This window comes from Calidris pugnax, unplaced genomic scaffold, assembly GCF_001431845.1.
Source record: "Calidris pugnax isolate Ruff unplaced genomic scaffold, ASM143184v1 scaffold153, whole genome shotgun sequence".
Classification (NCBI taxonomy): Eukaryota; Metazoa; Chordata; class Aves; order Charadriiformes; family Scolopacidae; genus Calidris; species Calidris pugnax.
In genome coordinates, this window is record NW_015090999.1 from 8,907,866 (window position 1) to 8,925,811 (window position 17,946).

The following is a 17,946-nucleotide window of genomic DNA, read 5'->3' on the forward strand; positions in this document are numbered from 1 at the left end:
CGGGCAAATACAATAGGAAGCAAAGATTATGTTCAAGCAAAGGAGAGGAGAACATCAGAGAGAAAATTCGTACTCAGCTGTACAGCTGGCTTGTGGGCCGGCAGGATCTGAAGGAGTTGGAGGATATAGTTCAGTATGTAGGAAAAAAAATCGCTGCAAGCTATAGCAAAAGGTACACATTAGAAGGTAAAAGAAAGAAACAAAAGTATCTCCCTAAGGTTAGCAATAGCATTTCTTACACTTCATGATTTACGGATATTTTTTGGAGAGTGATGTCCCCATCGAGTTTTCACCTTTATTTTGAAGCTGGTGAAAAACAGATAGCCTCACATGTTTTGATGTCATTGAAGTGAAGGGAATTGTAGTAACAAAAATTTCATGGGTTCCTTGAAAAGAAAATGGTCCTGTGCCTCTCTGTTTCATGGCCCTTATAACTGGCTTTGCATTCTTTTCACAAGGTAAGATTAAAACTTCTAGCACTAAATACAGAGTTAGAAAATTCAGCTGCAGTGCTCCAAAGACCCTTGCTGCCCTTGCTGCATCTGGGTATTAACTTTATAGGATGTAGACTTGATCCTGTTTACATCAGAACCACCTTTTCACTTTCCGTTTTCCCTGCAACTGGGAACACAATTAAAGGAAGAGTGGAATTTAATTTACTGAAAATTAGCTATGTATAAGTCAAGGCTTTTGCTTCAAGTGTTCTCCAAAGATCAGTGTCTAACTAGCAGAGGGAGAGGCATAACCAGAGTGTGATTCAACCCATCCCAGGATGGGTATTGAAGTTAGGTAGATAAGTTGGTGTTTTCCATTTCTGCTGACTGTAAAGGAAGGCTCAATGGTAACTTTAAATTACACAGCTAATTTCAAGTAGTTCCTGAAAGAGCCAGTTATGACATCCCCTGGGAACATAGCTTCCCAGTGTGTGAAAAGAGATGTAAGAAAAGGAATCAGAATCTAGGGATTTGAACATGGTACTGGGCACAAGGAGTTTCTCACTGCTGTTTCTGCTGCCATTCAGCCTGGTACCACATTTCCAAAGGGATTTGTTTAAACAGTTTCCTACATTTTCTGATATTTGAAGTGGTTGTTGTACTTACTAGCTTACAGAAGGCTATGACACGTAGTTAAAATTAGCAATATCCTTTGAACTGATTTATTTTTCAGAATAAGCCTCTGGAAGTGGCAATCTTACAAACTCATAGGTCAAGATTTAGGATGCCATTCTTGCCCACAGTAATTGCAAATCAAAGAAAAATTAAGGGGAAAAAATGAGAGTTCAGTCTTTTCAGTACTTGTACAGAACAGTAAACCTGACTGTCAGAGGTTCACAGCTAAAAGAACTAGTAGTAGCAAAATCCCTGTCTTTTCATTCTGTTTGGGACCGAGCTGTGTTAAAAGTACCTAGACTCCTCTACAACTTAGAACACTCACTTGTACAGACAAAAAACCAGCAGAGGGCATATTTGCAGTTGCCTGCATTACAGGGCAGGAACATGCTGTGTCCGTAGGTTCTCCAGACACCTTGAGAGAAACCAGGCTGCAACGCACTGTGAACTCCAGCAGCCCCTGGTCTGTGTAGCAGGAGCACAGGGCACCCTAAGAGGCATGTCTGGCAATGTCATGATAGCTGCCTGGTAAAGAAGTTTGATGAAGGGGACATGGTTTTTTTGCTTCTGGGATCGTGATGGTTTTCAAAGATTCGTTCTGACTGCTCTCCAGGATTACTGGATCTTCTCCTTGTGGTAGAAGTAATCACAATATCTAACCTGCGTTTCTAGAGAGGAGCAGTTCTCTGACTGGAAGTAGCCAAAGGAGCTCTACTCAACACAGTCAGTTGGTACAGGTCATGGTTATGATATGACCCATCCTGACGTAGGTGCCTATATCTGGTTGAATAAACTCCTCCCACCAAATGTTTATTTCTCTCATTAATTCTGAAGGGAGCCTGTGGCAACCAGCACTGTGGCAGATGCCAGTCCTGTAGGTAGGTGAGACCAATCCCCCAGTTGCATTCTACCAAAAAATGATGTGTTACGTGTCACTTTTGTATTTTCATTGTACAGACAAAACTTGGCCATTCTGGACTGTCTGCAGTCTGAAATAGATACTGCTCTCTCAGATTTAAAAGTCACAGTAATTATGATGCCTTCGTTAAACACATACAGCAAATGACCTACTCAGGACTCAAAGTGAATATAAATGTAATCATTAATTGCTAGATAGGTTTTTCCTGTAGTTACATTTCTTGTGTAAAAGAAATAAAATTGTTAGAAAAATATAGTTCTAAAGACAAAATAAAAAATTACAGTAGCCTGTTATCTGTTACAAACTGGTTGGGACTACAATACCTTTTAAAATAAAATAATTTATGCTTAATTATGAATGAATAAAAATATTACCAAAACCCCAGGAAAATTGTGCAGACCGTAAATCAATATAGACTGCTATTTGCATTTAATTTTCATCCAGGCTTATGCTTTGAACGACAATCTCTCAGGTTTGTTTTAAGTGTAATAAAATTAGATGCAGATTATCACCTGAATATGAAATAAAACAGGAGGTTTCACTTTTTTCATGAAGAAAATATTTAAACTATGAAAACAATGTCTCATAGATGTAGCTACATTTGTATTGACAGTGGGAATTTGTCATTGAGTTAAGCTCTGACCCTGCTACGTAGTTTCTGTAATTTAATATATATTTATGTACTTGGCTGAAAGCAGAGTTCAGCTCCATCCTTTTTACCCTAAGAAATAAACCAAAATATGGTAAGTATAAGTAAGTTTATCTTTTTTTAGAAATCTACCTGATTAAAATTTGAAGAAACTTACTCATATTGAAATACAATTTTTCACTCGCATGCCATTATATATGGTGTTTCATGGTAATGCATGAGGTTCTTCCTGAAAATAACTCCAAAGTCTTTTTTCATTCTCTGCATAGTGACAAATTCTCTTCTATTAAATCATTCAACAAAACCTGTGTAAATCTGGCTTTTCATCCAACCTTTGCTAGACACCCTCACAACATTCTGGGACAACTCATTTGGTAGGATCTAACCTGAAGAGCTGGTTGAGGACCAAAATCTCGGGATGAAGCCAATGTGAATAGAAGACAGTACCTCAGAAATGCAGGTGCTTAATTTCTTTGAACTCCAGCTCTCCACTTTTTCTTTTTCTTTTTTAATTTATTAAGATAATACTTCCCAGTTTTACAGTTTTATGGTAAATGTGTTTTCTTGTTCTTCACCACCACAAAGCTGGTGAGGGGTCTGGAGAATAAGTCTTATGAGGAGAGGCTGAGGCATCTGGGGTTGTTCAGCCTGGAGAAAAGGAGGGGAGATCTTATAGCTCTGTACAACTATCTGAAAGGAGGTTGTAGAAAGACAGAGGTCAGTCTCTTCTCCCAAGTCCCAGGGGATAGGACAAGAGGAAATGGCCTCAAGTTGTGCCAGGGGAGGTTCAGATTGGAAAATAGGAAAAGTTTTTACTCTGAAAGGGTTATAAGCATTGGAATGGGCTGCTCAGGGAAGTGGTTGAGGCACCATCCCTGAAGGGATTTAAAAAACGGGGTGATATAGTGGTTAGTGACATGGTTTAGTGATGGGTTTTTATCAGAGTTAGGTTGATGGTTGGACTAGATGATCTTAAAGGTCCCTTCCAAGCTTGACAATTCTATGCTTCTATAATTCTACTTGGATATTACAGTAATTGGGGCCATGATTCTACTTGGATATTACAGTAATTGGGGCCCAATGAACACCTAAATATATTCTTCTTCTGCAGTGGTTGATGAAGTTAGCTCTTGTGTATGGATTTACCTGTCAAAAAAGGTGGAATAATGGTACCAGCTATCAGGGATGGCTGAATCTGCATGGGCACTCTGGAATTCTCTCTTGCTTCTTGTAGCACAAATAGTGACAACTTCTGCTCACCTGTTCCTCCTTTGCTGATTGTATGGGAGATTACATGCCTGACTAAATTGCTATATTCCAAAATAATGTAATATATTTGTATTAAAATTACTCCAGACTGTAAAAAAAGATAAAATTCCCTTAAATACTTGAATATATCATAAGTTTTTATTTCCAGAGGAATCTTCATTTGCAATGGAGTCATATTCTAACAAGTAAATCTGAATGTGTAGGATTGTTAAATGCAGTTCCTGTTTTGTAGAAGTGTATTTATGTTGTAATATACTTTATTGCTACAAAGAGCAACCCTTCTGAGCTTTAATGGATAAGATTTCTTTCCAGCATGCATAACTTTCATCAAATAGACTATCATGGTTTAACTGGCACCATTATGATATATCAGGTCAGTGCTGTGTTAGTTACGTGTGTGAGGTTTACACAGTGCAAGTAATTATGTTGGAGATACTGAATTTTCTTGTGTTCATTGTTATATACATATATATTTATATATACTTAAAATGTCTACAATTGTGGGGAAAAAGAGGAAGCTTTCATCTTTCATCTTTTTTATTTTTTTCATTTTCATTTATGCAGATGCTGTGTTACAGAATGGGGAAGAGATTGGGAGGAAGTGGATGAAAGTACCATCTTCTGTTTTTCCCCTCATGTAACCTAAAACCCTTCAGATGGATTTTTTTTCTATTATTTTTTAAAGGAAAAAGAAAGGACTCACTCCCGGGATTTGACTTTGTATGCCAAGCTCATGCCTTGAAATAGAATTTTAAAAATAGAAACTCTTGTATATATTGTAGAATAAATGGTACTGCTTTAATAAGAATACTTGGAATGCAAATGAATCCTGGAACCAGTGTGTGAAAATATACCCAAAATGAAAAAGAAAAGAAGAAAGCAATATAGAAGATGATTTATTTACTACCCCTCAATTCCTAATTATAATTATTTTTGCACTGTGACGTCTTCTCCAGCCTTTTTGTTTCACAGTATCATCACTAAAGTGATGAAAGGGCTATTAAATAAATATGCGATATCATCTCTTTTTTCAAGATTAGGGATGTTAGCCTTGGAGTCTCGGTAAATTTCATTCTGCCCTGCGAAGATTTCTTAGGCAGCTTCAAAGAATAAAATGCCCTTTATTAACACAATCAAAAATTATCATCTCCCGATTGCTCAGAGGACCTGCAGCTACAAAATCCACCAACACACTGGAGTCTGATCTTAGCACTTTCAGGACTGCAGTGTCTCCATTGCGGTAGCATCTCTGCATGATGTAGAAGGGACCAGAGCTCTCTTGTGTTAGGTACTGTGAACATTCGTGGTAGAAGTAGCTTGTATCTGTGCATGGTGACAGCCTGTGCTTGATGTTCAGAGTGGAATTCATCTTGCCATAGCATGAGCATCAAAAATGGATGTCTTGGAATCTTAGAATATCCTCCAGAGACACCTGTCTCCTTTTGTGGAAGAAGACTGAAGTGGTGAGCTTACATGGGTGGTCTAACTTGTAAAGATGTCTTTTTTAGGAATGATAAATCCAGTCAAGGGGCACATTCTTCCCAGGCTGCACAAAAACAGGACAGAAAGATAGTCCTGTGTTCCAAACTCCAAGTCCCCCTCTTCTGTTGATGCCAGGGAGTCTTTCCACCTAAACACCTCAACACTCAAGTAATTCTGGATTTGTCTCATCTGAGTTCTAGATCCCCTGAAGTAGTGTCCAAACTGTCAGGCTGAAATATCATTAGCACATGATAAATGCTATATAGAGTACTATGAAAAAACACAGTATTAATGTTTGAAGCATTATAAAAAAAGTATTGGTTGAAATCACCAGTAGGCAGTAAAGAAAGTAGCCAGATAAGGTGACTGTTAGTTTGTCAGCTGTAATGCATTGACTCTTTTGTCAGGAGGAAAGCTACAAATCCTGTATAAATCACAAGTAAAAACGAGCAATTTATATGTGGTGATTTTGTTTTCTGTTGATCCATGTGGTGCTGATTTTAAGAGTTCAACCCAAGGGAGGCAGCAAGTTTAATAAAAAAAAAACCAAAACAAAACCAAAAAACAAACCAAAAACCACGAACTTTTAATATCTTTTATAAGGGTGCTAAGACATTGGAACTGGTTGCCTAAAGAAGTTGTGGATACCTCATCATTGGAAATATTCAAGGTCAGCTTGGATGGGGCTTTGAGCAACCTTACGTAGTGAAAAATGTCCCTGCCTGTAGCCAAGGGGTGGACTAGATGATCTTTAAAGGTCCCTTCCAGCCCAAACCATCTTATGATTCTATGATCTTTTAAAAATCAGCAATAGAATCTGATTTCTCTCTCTTTGTAACAGTGAATGCTAATAATTTATTATATGTTACGATATTATTTGGCTCATCTAACCTCTTATGAACCCTAAATTGTCAAAGTACTCACAGTGAACATGAGTACTGCTCAACTTCATATTTTAACACATGAAGAAACTGACTCACAGAAGAATAAAATACTTTTCCATGAGGGCAAACATGAGGTTAATGACAGAACATTCTGATCTACTAACTGGTGGACTAATGATGCCATCACTCAGAACAGGAATATTCTGTTGTTTTATTTTTTCCACTTAATCACTGATCATTGTTATTCCTATACCAAGAAACAGACTGGAAAACAGATACTGGGGCTTTTTCCTAGGTGCTTCATTGCCTTAGTCCCCTGTTATGTCTTGGGTAAGCATCTCTATAATCAGTGCAAGCTTTATTTTAAGAGAAAATTAATGTTTGCTGGTTTCAAAGCTTTTGTGTGTGTGCATGTGGTTTTGCTTTTCTTTTTGCCTAATTTCTTTTTTGTGAGAGTGGCAAAGGGGCAGTTATTACTCCGGGGAAGATCCCTTTCTTGTCACCCTCAGCCCGGTCTTTTTTTCTTTCTTATCTATACAGCGCTCACAATGCCTTTTTAGTATGTGTTCACAGAGTTGAGTGTTCCTAGTGGGACATGGTGTGTAGTTTAAATATGTTTCTCTCCTGATATTTTAAATGACATCCAATTGACCTCATAAATGTCTTATGAGACCAAACAAACTCCACACTCGAACAAAAACTGTGAACCAATTCTACCTTGCTTGTCCCCAGGCTGCTCTGGCATGATGCCATAAAGCATCAGTATTGATATTTTGTGGCATTCAAATTGTTAAGTACCTGGGCTAAGCAATTGGAGCAGAAGTATTAATACAATCTGGCCATGTCACTGATAATTACCCAAATATAAACTAAATTTATAGCACATGATACCTTTGATATGAATTGGCAGCAGGCATCAAAACCTTTTCTTGACATTATCATGTAAACCTAGGAGGCATATAGCTAGCATTTTGTGTAAGGTGTTTTTATAGAGAAGCATAAGAGATTCAGCAAAACTTCTGCATAGCTTTATCATAGCCTTCATCAAGACTTGTTTATTGTCAATAGTGACTTTTACCACAGCAATTTTTTTTTTCTTTTAATGTTTTATAATTTTAGCTGAATAAACTCATAAATGCATTCAAAGTGTCAGGGAACACAGCTACACTAAGCAGTATAAGTTAACATGATAATTCAGCTTAAAACTATGCCTCTAGTTTTCCAGATTGAAAGCAATTTCTTTCTAATATGGAAAACAGAACCTATCTGAAGGGAGCCTTTCATGCTATACTTTTACGTTAAAACTTATCAAGTGTCTAGGGAAATGTGTTCTTGAAATCCCGTCATGATCCATGTGTCATTGAAGACAAAGATCCGATGTGCTATGGAAATTTCTTGATGCATATTATGAGCTGTTGTTTGCCATAGTGTCTGGATAATCCTGCTTCATTTATTGGAGGGCCATTTCAGCTGCACTGTCAACAGCCTGGGATGATCGGGTCACCTTTCCCTAGAAAATTATGTAAAAGCTGTCAAATGGGCAGGATTATAGGCACATTAAAGGTGCTTTAAGATTTCATGCCTATAAATATTAGCAAAGAAGATTTAAAGGCAAATTTGTCATCAGTACATGCCCACGTTTCTACAACCTTGTTTTACAGCACTGCAATGTTATCACCTACATTTTATCATGTAACTGTGAAGTGTTTTGGTGGGGAGCAGCTGCTGGCAGCCTTATCTGTTTAACTCATGTACCAGGAATTAAGCATTATTTAAAAATAAAATAAAAAAAGAGGAGGTAGCTGCCACCTCTTTATCATCCTTCAGAAATGAGTTCTCAACACTTTTATTTCCCAGCAAAACAATTCAAGTAGATCAACACAAACATTTTGTATTTGGAGGGTCATCTTATTAAAAGCCATTATATATTTAATAAAGACTTTTTCATTATGGTACCAATTATGAATATCTTTGCATGGGAGTAATAATGCAGCAGATCATTTTGCATAGTATTTACTTTTAAGTTGTGAACATTTTATTATAGTGTTTTGGGATGATTGCTCTTATTTATTGTACATTATGAATGCCAAGGGCATCTCCAACATAAATAGATATTGGCAGCCCCCAAGCATTTCTTCAGAGCTCTCTGGTATTTTCGATAGACGAGTGTAGCATTTTAGTCATATTTTTGTGCTGGCAGATTTCTAGCCAATCTTTAAGTTAAACAGACCTAAAGATCTCAGAGGAGGGACCAAACCACCTTCCCCCACAATCTTTCAGAGAAAGAAAGATCTCAAGCCCCTACCAAGGAGTAGAGTAAATTGTGAGCAAAGCTATGTCAATTGTAAATGTCTGCTCTGGGACTTCATCCAAACTCCACGGACATCAGTAGAAAGTTTCCCATTTCAATGAGCTTTGAAACTGGCTGTTGTTAAGCCAGCGTGCGTCTCTGCTCTCTCTATCACAAACGTCCAGGTCAGAGGGCAGCACTAGATGGAAACCTACGTGTAAGCTGTAACCGGTACATCAGTCAGCAGAGCATACCTCCAATGAATTTGCTGTTGCAATGCAAGTTATGGAGGGAAAATGCTTGAAAAATCCTGAATGCAATTAGGCACAACATGGTTGTTCGCTCCAAGCTTCATTAGGCTTTGCTCTTGGTTTTCACATTCCCTGTTGGCTTGGATAAACGGCCAGTCTCTCCAGTCAGCTTCAGTGGGAGCAAAAATGGTGTGGAGGGAGAGGGTTTGTCTGAAAGACTGGAAAGAAAGGGATATATTGCCTGGGCTGAGGTCTGACTGGGGGAATAGGGAAAGGAGGAGGAGGAGGAGGAGAGGGTAAACAAACGGTGTGCTCAGTGCGCCTGGGAGAAAGCAAATAGAGCTGCCTACAAGGAGGCAGAAGAGGAACCTGCTAACTGCATATGGATGTAAATGCTTCTTGCATCAGGCTTCAGGGTCCCCTACCAGATAAGTTGGGGAGCTGGCTGAAACCCCCTGTGGGTTGCAGTGAGAGAATTGGCAGCTGGGGCCCAGTAGCAGTAGGACTTGAAGAGGAAATTTAGTGGAAATTTCCTTGGAAGTGGGCAAGTAGGAATTGAAGCAGTATGGCTGTTATGTCATCTGAGCGTTTTCCTTTGTTCGCTGTGCTCAGAACCAGAAGGTATGTGTGCAGGAAACTGGGTGCAGGAATAATAGCAGGTCTGGAGCAGATGAAGAAAATCTTGGGACTGACCAGCTTCTGGGCAGTAGCCCCACAGTAGCTGACAAGACAATAGTAAGAGAAACTGGGGTGAAAGTAGCAAAAGGCAGCTTGGATAACAAAATGTTGCAGCTTCAGTATATAGGACCCAACTAGAGACAGAGGACAGAGATCACCAAGAGACCTTTTCTTACATGGAATGGTTGTGTAGCAAGATACACATCCCCATAGGTGGTAGCCTGCCTTTGTGTGAGCTGAGGATCAAGCAAAAGATGCTTTTTTGCAAGAATGTTACTGCTGAAGTGGGAAGAAACTTACCCAAACCTCTATAAAGAGAAATCCACTCTCGGAGAAACCAAGATGCAGTTGTACAAAGCAGTAAGGAAGATCCAAAAGACCTGAAGGTAATTCAACTGTTAATATTTAGGGGCTTGATGACAGCAGAGCCTTGTTTCAGCTGCCTATAGAGTTATCTAGTTAATTTGAGACACCCAGGGTATTGGATAAATCCTCTTAGAGTTCACAGATATGGCACAAAAGCCCTTTGCCTTTCTGGAGCAGCAGGAACAATGCCACAGAACATCTCAAATGGTAATAGAAATCTATGGTTAGACGTATGAATTGATCCCTGGTAGAAGAAAACGATCCAGCTAAGCTCTCTGTCAAAGCTGGGCACTAAAACTGAAAGAAGTGGGATGCCAGTGCAGCTGTGGCTAAGGCCTCAGGTAGCACCTGGTAAGCTGAGGCACCCTGTGGGCATGCAGCAGAGGGCAAAATTTTTCCATCAGGAGCCCATATTACAGACCCACGACCTGGGGTTTAAAGCAGTGTTGTTAATCCTTTCCCTGTGAGATACTGGGTAAATGTGACCTGGGAATTCCTCTTGTTAATGCCAATCTTTCTAGTAGATACTTTAGCCTACTCTTATTTTCAGGAAAGGTAGATTTCAGAACATATACAACCCGACATATACAACTCACCCGCCAGTTGGGAGAGCTGCGAATGAAAGGAATAGGGAGCCCTTGCTCTCCCTTCACTCTCATCCTTCAACTATTTTGTGCAGTTTAGAGATGGAGCAGGTATTTCTGCTCATTCTTAATAAACTGGCAAGGTTTCAGGCATTGACTAAGACAGCTGGGGATAGAGCAGACTCCTCATTCCTGGCTAGAACTTATTTATTATTAAAGACAAATTAAGTGATGGGAGGTGGGTCTTAAATGTTGGATAATCCATTAACCAGTTCAATAGGATTCCCCTGAAAGGAGGTTTGCATGCCAGGAGCTGTTTCCAGTGCCCTTCGTGTGAGAACGGAGGGGGAAAGGGAGAAGGAAGCCGAAAGGCAGTGCTGTGAGTGACGATGCTTGTCCGAGTGGCAGGGGAGGTGTGCTACCAGACCAAGAGGTCTGAAGAGGTGAGCAAGACCTGAAGAGCCACGAGCTGTGAAGAGGCTGAATGTGTTCAGGGATGGGAAGGGCTCTTATGCACCCCTAAGAATAAACTCCTAAGAGCAATCTACGAGATACATAAGCCATCCAGGGGAGAGGGCTCCAGGCTCCACCTGCTCGGTTATATTTCTGGCTGCTGTGAGAATGATTAGCTATCTGGGAACCTGGACAGAGCAGCCCAACTAATTGCTGGTGTTTCCTGGTGGCAGGTGACCAGTGCCTGTGTTTGTTCCCCAGGGCATCTGCTTCCTTGATAAACCAGAGTGAGAAGCAAATCAAAGAGCAGCCGCTTGCTAAAGAGGCAAAAGGAAAGAGGATCTTGCAGCAAATAGGCAGCACCCTCTTTGCAGCCTCTTAACCTTCCTCGCAGGGGAGGGCAGTGGGGTCCCAGCTATGAGTGACAGCTCTCCCCAAATATGTGGAAACAAGTGAAGAAGAAATGATGATCTGCACCGCGTATGTTATTGCTGAATGATTCCCAGGTGAGTTCAGTTAATAAAGTCACAGACAAATTAAACCACATCCCTCACATGTTGTCATTATTTCTGCATGTCTGGAACAATGAAGACCAAGACTTTTTTTAGGTGAAAATACAGCAAATGGAGTTCTGTATAAAGAAAAGCCATAGGGCTGGATCTAAAAAGTATTTTCACACCAAAAAAAAAAAAAAAGCTACCTCAAATTATGTATGTGTTTTTTTTATTTGACAGGTGTTTTTCTTTTCTTATTACAGACATGGATAATAATTTAATCCTTCATAGATAGCTTCTCTATTTTTATTCCAGGCTAATTATTCTAATGTTGCATATTTTATTAAATGTATTTTAAGGACCATCTTAGTTTCTTCATCAGTTATTTTTTTGTCCAGATGAAATGTTTCTGCCAGCTTTGACTATTCCCACCTCCCCTCCCCGTCCCCAAACTGAGACAATGAGGTTTGGTACACACGTCATAACAAATGCCCTAGCAGCAGGCAACGCAATGTCCACAAACTTGATTTTACATCTGTCTAAAAAGACATCAGGTAGATGATGCTAATGTAAGGAACTTGAAAATTTTTAGAATGGCCCTGACAAATTCTGCAACCTTGTGCCAGAGTCACTGAATGTTTTGAGTCCTATCACACATGCTAGACTGCTTTTCAAAATCACATTTTATACATATATCATCACTGTCACTATTTACTTTGCGCATACTTTCTGTAGTCATACATATTCTATGAATAACATTAAATATAAACATTTGGTGTCTTACACTAATGGAGATTGGTTTTGTTTGATTACATATCTCAATCCATTCTTCATCAGAGAATTCTTCATCCAGATCGCTTTTGCACTTGATCTCAGCTTTTATCTCCCCTGAATTTATTCAGCCTAAAAAGATATCAAGTGCAGATTCTTTTCATGGTCTTTATCCATAATTAAAAGCTAGTATTTGAAGGGAATGAACTCAGGGGTACAAAAATTCCTCAATTTATCTCCCACAGATAATGTCTTATTTGTAAATATCTATAAACGTGTTGTTTTGGTGTATGGCTTATATTGCACTAATCTCTCAAAGGGCCTAAATATTCTTTCATTACAAATATCCTTGAGAGTCATCATGTCAAAATCATTCCACAATTAATAGAGGTTGCCTCCAAGGGCCTCGGGGAGAAGAGGGCTGTTAATAAGTGGACAAATAGGAGATACTCTCTGGCCTGCTTTAAAATGCTTGAGGACATTATGCCACGTGCTGGCAGGATGGTCTTTGGTAAATTCTCAAAAAATCCTTCCTGATCACACATCTGTTTCTATGGCACCGGTAAATTCTTATCCTTGAGAGAAAGATGTGAGGTCCTGTACTTTTTTCTTATAGCCACCAACAACGGAGGCACTTCCATTGAATCATGTGAAGATGGGACTGTATCTGAGGTTTGTCAGTCTCAGGTCAGTCCATAATTTTTAGAAAGAAACTGTTAAATCTTGTTCTCTTTTAACAAGAGACAATAGTTTTGAGGCATATTGTTCTGCTTAATTTTTGAAATGGCTAAGAAGAATTACTGGACATGAGCAGTTCTGCTCACTGCTCATTTTACCCAAGTTAATACAGAGTGTAAATTCTACCTTTCCATTATCACTGCTCAAGCTAGTGGGGCAACGTTTAGTCTGGCTAAATGTAATTTCTCTGGTTTGTTTTGGTTTTGGTTTTGGTTTTTCCAGTTGGACAGGATGTTTTTTAAAAGTTAAACCTATTATAACTACTCCAAAATGCCTTTGCTCCTTCTTTTCATGGGACAGTATCTGGCAATATAAGATATTTGTTTCTTGAGAATAATGCTTTCAGAAAGTTTAAGAGAAAATTTTATTATTAATTTGTGGCAGAAAAATTTGTGCCTATCTGCGGTTTTGTAATCGTGGCTTGAAATATGAGTTATTAATGTATATTTATGTAAAATGGGAGCAGATTCTCTGGTTACTTTGTGTGACTTTATTGAGCAGTCATATGGAAGTTTCATATGGAAGATCAAAATCAGCCGTTAAATGGGACTGTGATTGTAACCTTAATTATCGAAAGGATATCCCCTCCAGAGGATCATAATCCGGTTTGAGAAGCAGAAAGACGGTTGCTTCCCTATGGGAGTCTGGGAGCGATCCTCTCTCAAAAGCTTGGTGACATAGTCCTGTAAGCCTGATATGATTTCACTTTCAAATGTATTTAAAAATTCTACAGCAAATCCATTGGGGGCGTAGGCTTTCCCGCTTTCCAACACAAATACCGTTTCCTTAATTTCATTCTCTATCCTGGGAATCTGCAACAGTTCTTTCTGCTCTTGTGTCAGTTGTAGCTGCTGCTGTTCCACAGCTGATGAAAGAATTGGATTTTAATGTTTGTTCAGAGGTACGTAAATTGGCATAATAATTGTGAATAATTCTATGATTCTCCAGGGTGAAGAGGACTTTGGCCTTAGTATTTCCCAATTTACTGGGTTAGCTTGGATCATTTCTTATTTGTTTATCAAACCAACTAACAATAAGCATCCTAAAGGAATGGTTGTTAAAAATACACATTTCTTTCTCTTTTTTATAAAGGGGTACATTTAGAGCTAAATTTGTAAATCTTTCACAAGAACTTCTATACTCCTATGCTTTAGATTTGTTGGAAGGGAAACTGTTTTAAGTGAGTAATTTCAGAATCTCTTGTCCCAACTTTTTTTTATTTTTTAATAGGATAAATATTTTATTCTGAAAACAAAATATCTGTCAAACACTGTGACCCCATGAAGCTAATTCTCTCATCCACTCTCCCAATCCTGCTCTAATGAAACAAAATGTTCATAAAAACTACTTCCCAGTTTAAAAAAATGGTCAGCATATAAAGGATTATTTATCCAACTCTCATCATCCTCATTCTTTGCTTGAAGCTCTAGATATTTTCCAAAAATTATCAACTGTCATCCTTATCAAAAATTATCAACTGTGATAAGAAAATACTGAATCAAAGTAAAAGTGAAAATTATCAACTGTCATCCTTATCAATAAAATTTATCTGATAAGAAAATACTGAATCAAAGTAAAAGTAGAAAAAATCAGGGAGGAACTCCCTGAATATTTAGAGAAGAAGGAATTCAGTTGACCTAACTTTGTCTGTCAGTAGAGAAAGATAATCACCTTCCATCCTACAAAATCTATATAAATTGGGAACTCCCTGAATATTTAGAGAAGGAATTCAGTTGACCTAACTTTGTCTGTCAGTAGAGAAAGATAATCACCTTCCATCCTACAAAATCTATATAAATTACCAGGGATGAACTAACCTTTGGAAATGCCTATTTATTTCAACCAACTTTTGAGTGCATAAGTGTCTAGCATAGACTAGAGACAACTGACCTTCAGACAAACGAAGTTAGATAACTCAGTGTCACCTTGAATATCTTAATGAGGTTCTCTGTGAATGCTAAGTCCAGTTGAAGCTTCCCATGTTCCACCCCTTTTTGTTTCTCATTGTTGCTAGGCTTTCAAGAAAAGGATCGGTCTATCACAGTTTTTTGAAAACTTTATTTTTTCACACTTTCACTTAAGCAACTCAAAGTATAGTTTGTCCAAAGATGCTTTCTGCCTCCTAGGAAGAAGTCGATATAGACACTTGTATTGCCATTTTGCTGAAAGACCTAGAAATCCTCAACAAGCTGTCCAGGCAAGCTGCAGAGTGGAAAATAACTTTCTTAATAGTCTGCTCTGACCACTAAGACTGTATTTCTGGAGAGTAGCCCACAGGCCTAAGTTGTTTCTTTGAGCTCTAATTTTCATTAAGAGAAACTATGGTATTTCATTTATCTATTCTTATTATCTTCTGTTTTTCCTGAGTACACACTGCTAAGTATTCTTCAGCTGTCCTGATTTATGCCAGCAAGACCCACTGAACAAATTGTCATCTAGTGTGTTAGGCATAAATCACCTGTTATCCGTTTCCTGCTCAGATATTGTTTTCTGTTCGCTCACTTAATTGTTTCAAAAGCTACTTATGGGCATGACTGAAAAAGCTATGTTATTACAAAACTTTCCTTATTTGCTTTGCTTTACTTGCACGGACTGGTTAAAATGATGATTTGCTACCTTGAACATTGTTACCAGCACCAATTGGTTTTGGTAAATCAGGCTTTCTGATCACAGCTGGAGGTCAAAAATTTGATTATTCTCAGCTTTTTACCTCTCACCTTGGTTATTCTAATGGTTTGAGTTCAGTTTTGGGGATTTAACATGTCCTTTTTCATGCCATACCTTCTTTAAGAAATCATCTCCTGCTTACTCATTTTAATGAAACATTTTAGAGGAAAGAACTGGCCTTCTCTTCCTCTTCTACCAACAGGACACAGGGGGAGCCTTTGTTTCTTTGCAGGGTTTTCCTTTAAGCACTTTGTTTTTTCTTTTGCTTGTTGCTTCACTGGAACAAGGAAACTCCAACCCTGTGGATGCTCTCCCTCACTCTCCCAGCCCTGCTGCCAAATCTGCTGCTGCTGCTCATCTTTAACTATTTTGAACAGAACATCTCCGGCAGCACATTGATTAAGTGCAGGAAGCATTAGTGACCAGCAGCTCAGGGCATTGGGTTGTTATTGACTCTGACACACCAATTTGTTCCTCCAATGTTCATTATTCTACAAAAGGGGCACATCAGACAAGGCAATTGAAATGTACAATATTGCCACCTACCTCTTTTCTGCCTTAATTATGTACAGCCCAGAGTTCAGCTCCAAAGTACACTAAGACCTCAGAGATATGAATTGTAAGAATGAAGATAATTAGAATTCCAAACTGGCCTAACTTGGAGCAAAGATAATTAATGCTAGAAGTTCCAAATGAGCGCACACATGACAAGTAAATAAATTCAAAAATTAGGCGAAAGTTTCTATATTTCTTGGAATTATTAGTGTGTGGCCACAGTGACACTTTGTGTTCATTGCTAGGGAATGCACTCTGCTGAAACGCTGCAATGTGCTGGAGTTAACATCTATTATCTAATACACTCATTAACAATGAGTGACCTAATGCCTGCAGCGAGAAGACTGCAACTAAATTTTAGTAAGGTCAGGAGCTATTTATGAAGCAGCAGCTACTGGGCATAAAAAGAAAACCAAGTAGGGTATGCCACAGTTTGAAACATGTACTCACAGTTAAACTAAAATATATATACCCACATGGTGCACTGCTACTTCATTTTTAATGCGTGTACCAACATGTTTGTCCTTTGCCATGGAACGGCACGTGACTTTTCCCCACATTCACCTTCTGTCCTTGTCTGTCAGCAGACATTTGTTCTGCATGTCTCCATTCATAAAACATACAGCCCTACTAACAAGACATTCCTGGGAACAACGGAGATATTAAAAATTCCTTAGGAACTGCTCTTAGATGCAGCCAAGAGTTAAAACATAATGCCATTAACACGCACTGATGCTATTTCCTATCACAATCCATCATTTTTGCTTCAAACTCACTACATAGCAGCAGAGAGCATGCCACTATACAGGAAACTGTGTCTGTGATTGTGTCTGAAACCGTAAAAATACTCAGAGAAGTTTTGCTCACTTGATTTCCCTTCCCTAAAATTGCACACAACAAAGATAATTTTTCCTTCCACCATCCTTCTATAATTATTCTTTCTCACTAGAAACACATTTGTTTACCACCAGTGGCCCTGATTCTCGGTTGCCTCTTGTACTCTCCTGTCCCTCACACCTGTGAGAATGGAAACACCAGCTTACTTCCACTTTCTGCACCAGTCTGGCAATGTGAAGCAGCTGTAAACCCGACAGGGAGCCAACCCCAACGAACCCAGTTAACTCAAGTTTACAGATGCTTTACATCACCAAAGCAGTGCAGCGCAGCCAAAGCGTACCAGTGAATCTGGCCCTCCAGCTGTGTGCTGGTTTTAAAACTGAAAGTTGCAAAATGAATAGATTATTTGGAATGGGTATTCAATAAAACTAATTTGATTTCCATAACCTCTTGCAAGGACCTCCAGGCTCTGACAGCAGATTTGATTTTCTTCCTGACCATTTAAACCCAGATGCTGCTTTTGATGAATGTGACACACACGTATGGTGGAGTCACGAGCCATACACACCTCCCTGTACTTTACAAAACCAAGATAAAAATATGCTTACCGTTAATCTTTTGAAAATGATTGACAGCAATTTACAGAGTGCCCTTGAGTGCAGTTAAGACATGCAGGATAGCAGCCTCACCAATCACCAAAGGTGATAGCTAAACCTGGCTGGGTTCCCCTGGCTTTCAGTGGGCAGAGATTTTCTTACTCCACTTCTAGACACTTTGAGTTGCACCACTTTTCTAAAGCAAATTCCTCTGTGAAAGTATCAAAGATGCAGTCCCAGCCTCCCTAATGTGTGGGTCAGATTTGCCACTGGGCTGGAGCAGCACCTCCCTGACAGTGAATTCCCATTCACCCCAGGTTTCTTTCCTGAAGGTGTAATGGACTTTCAGGCTGC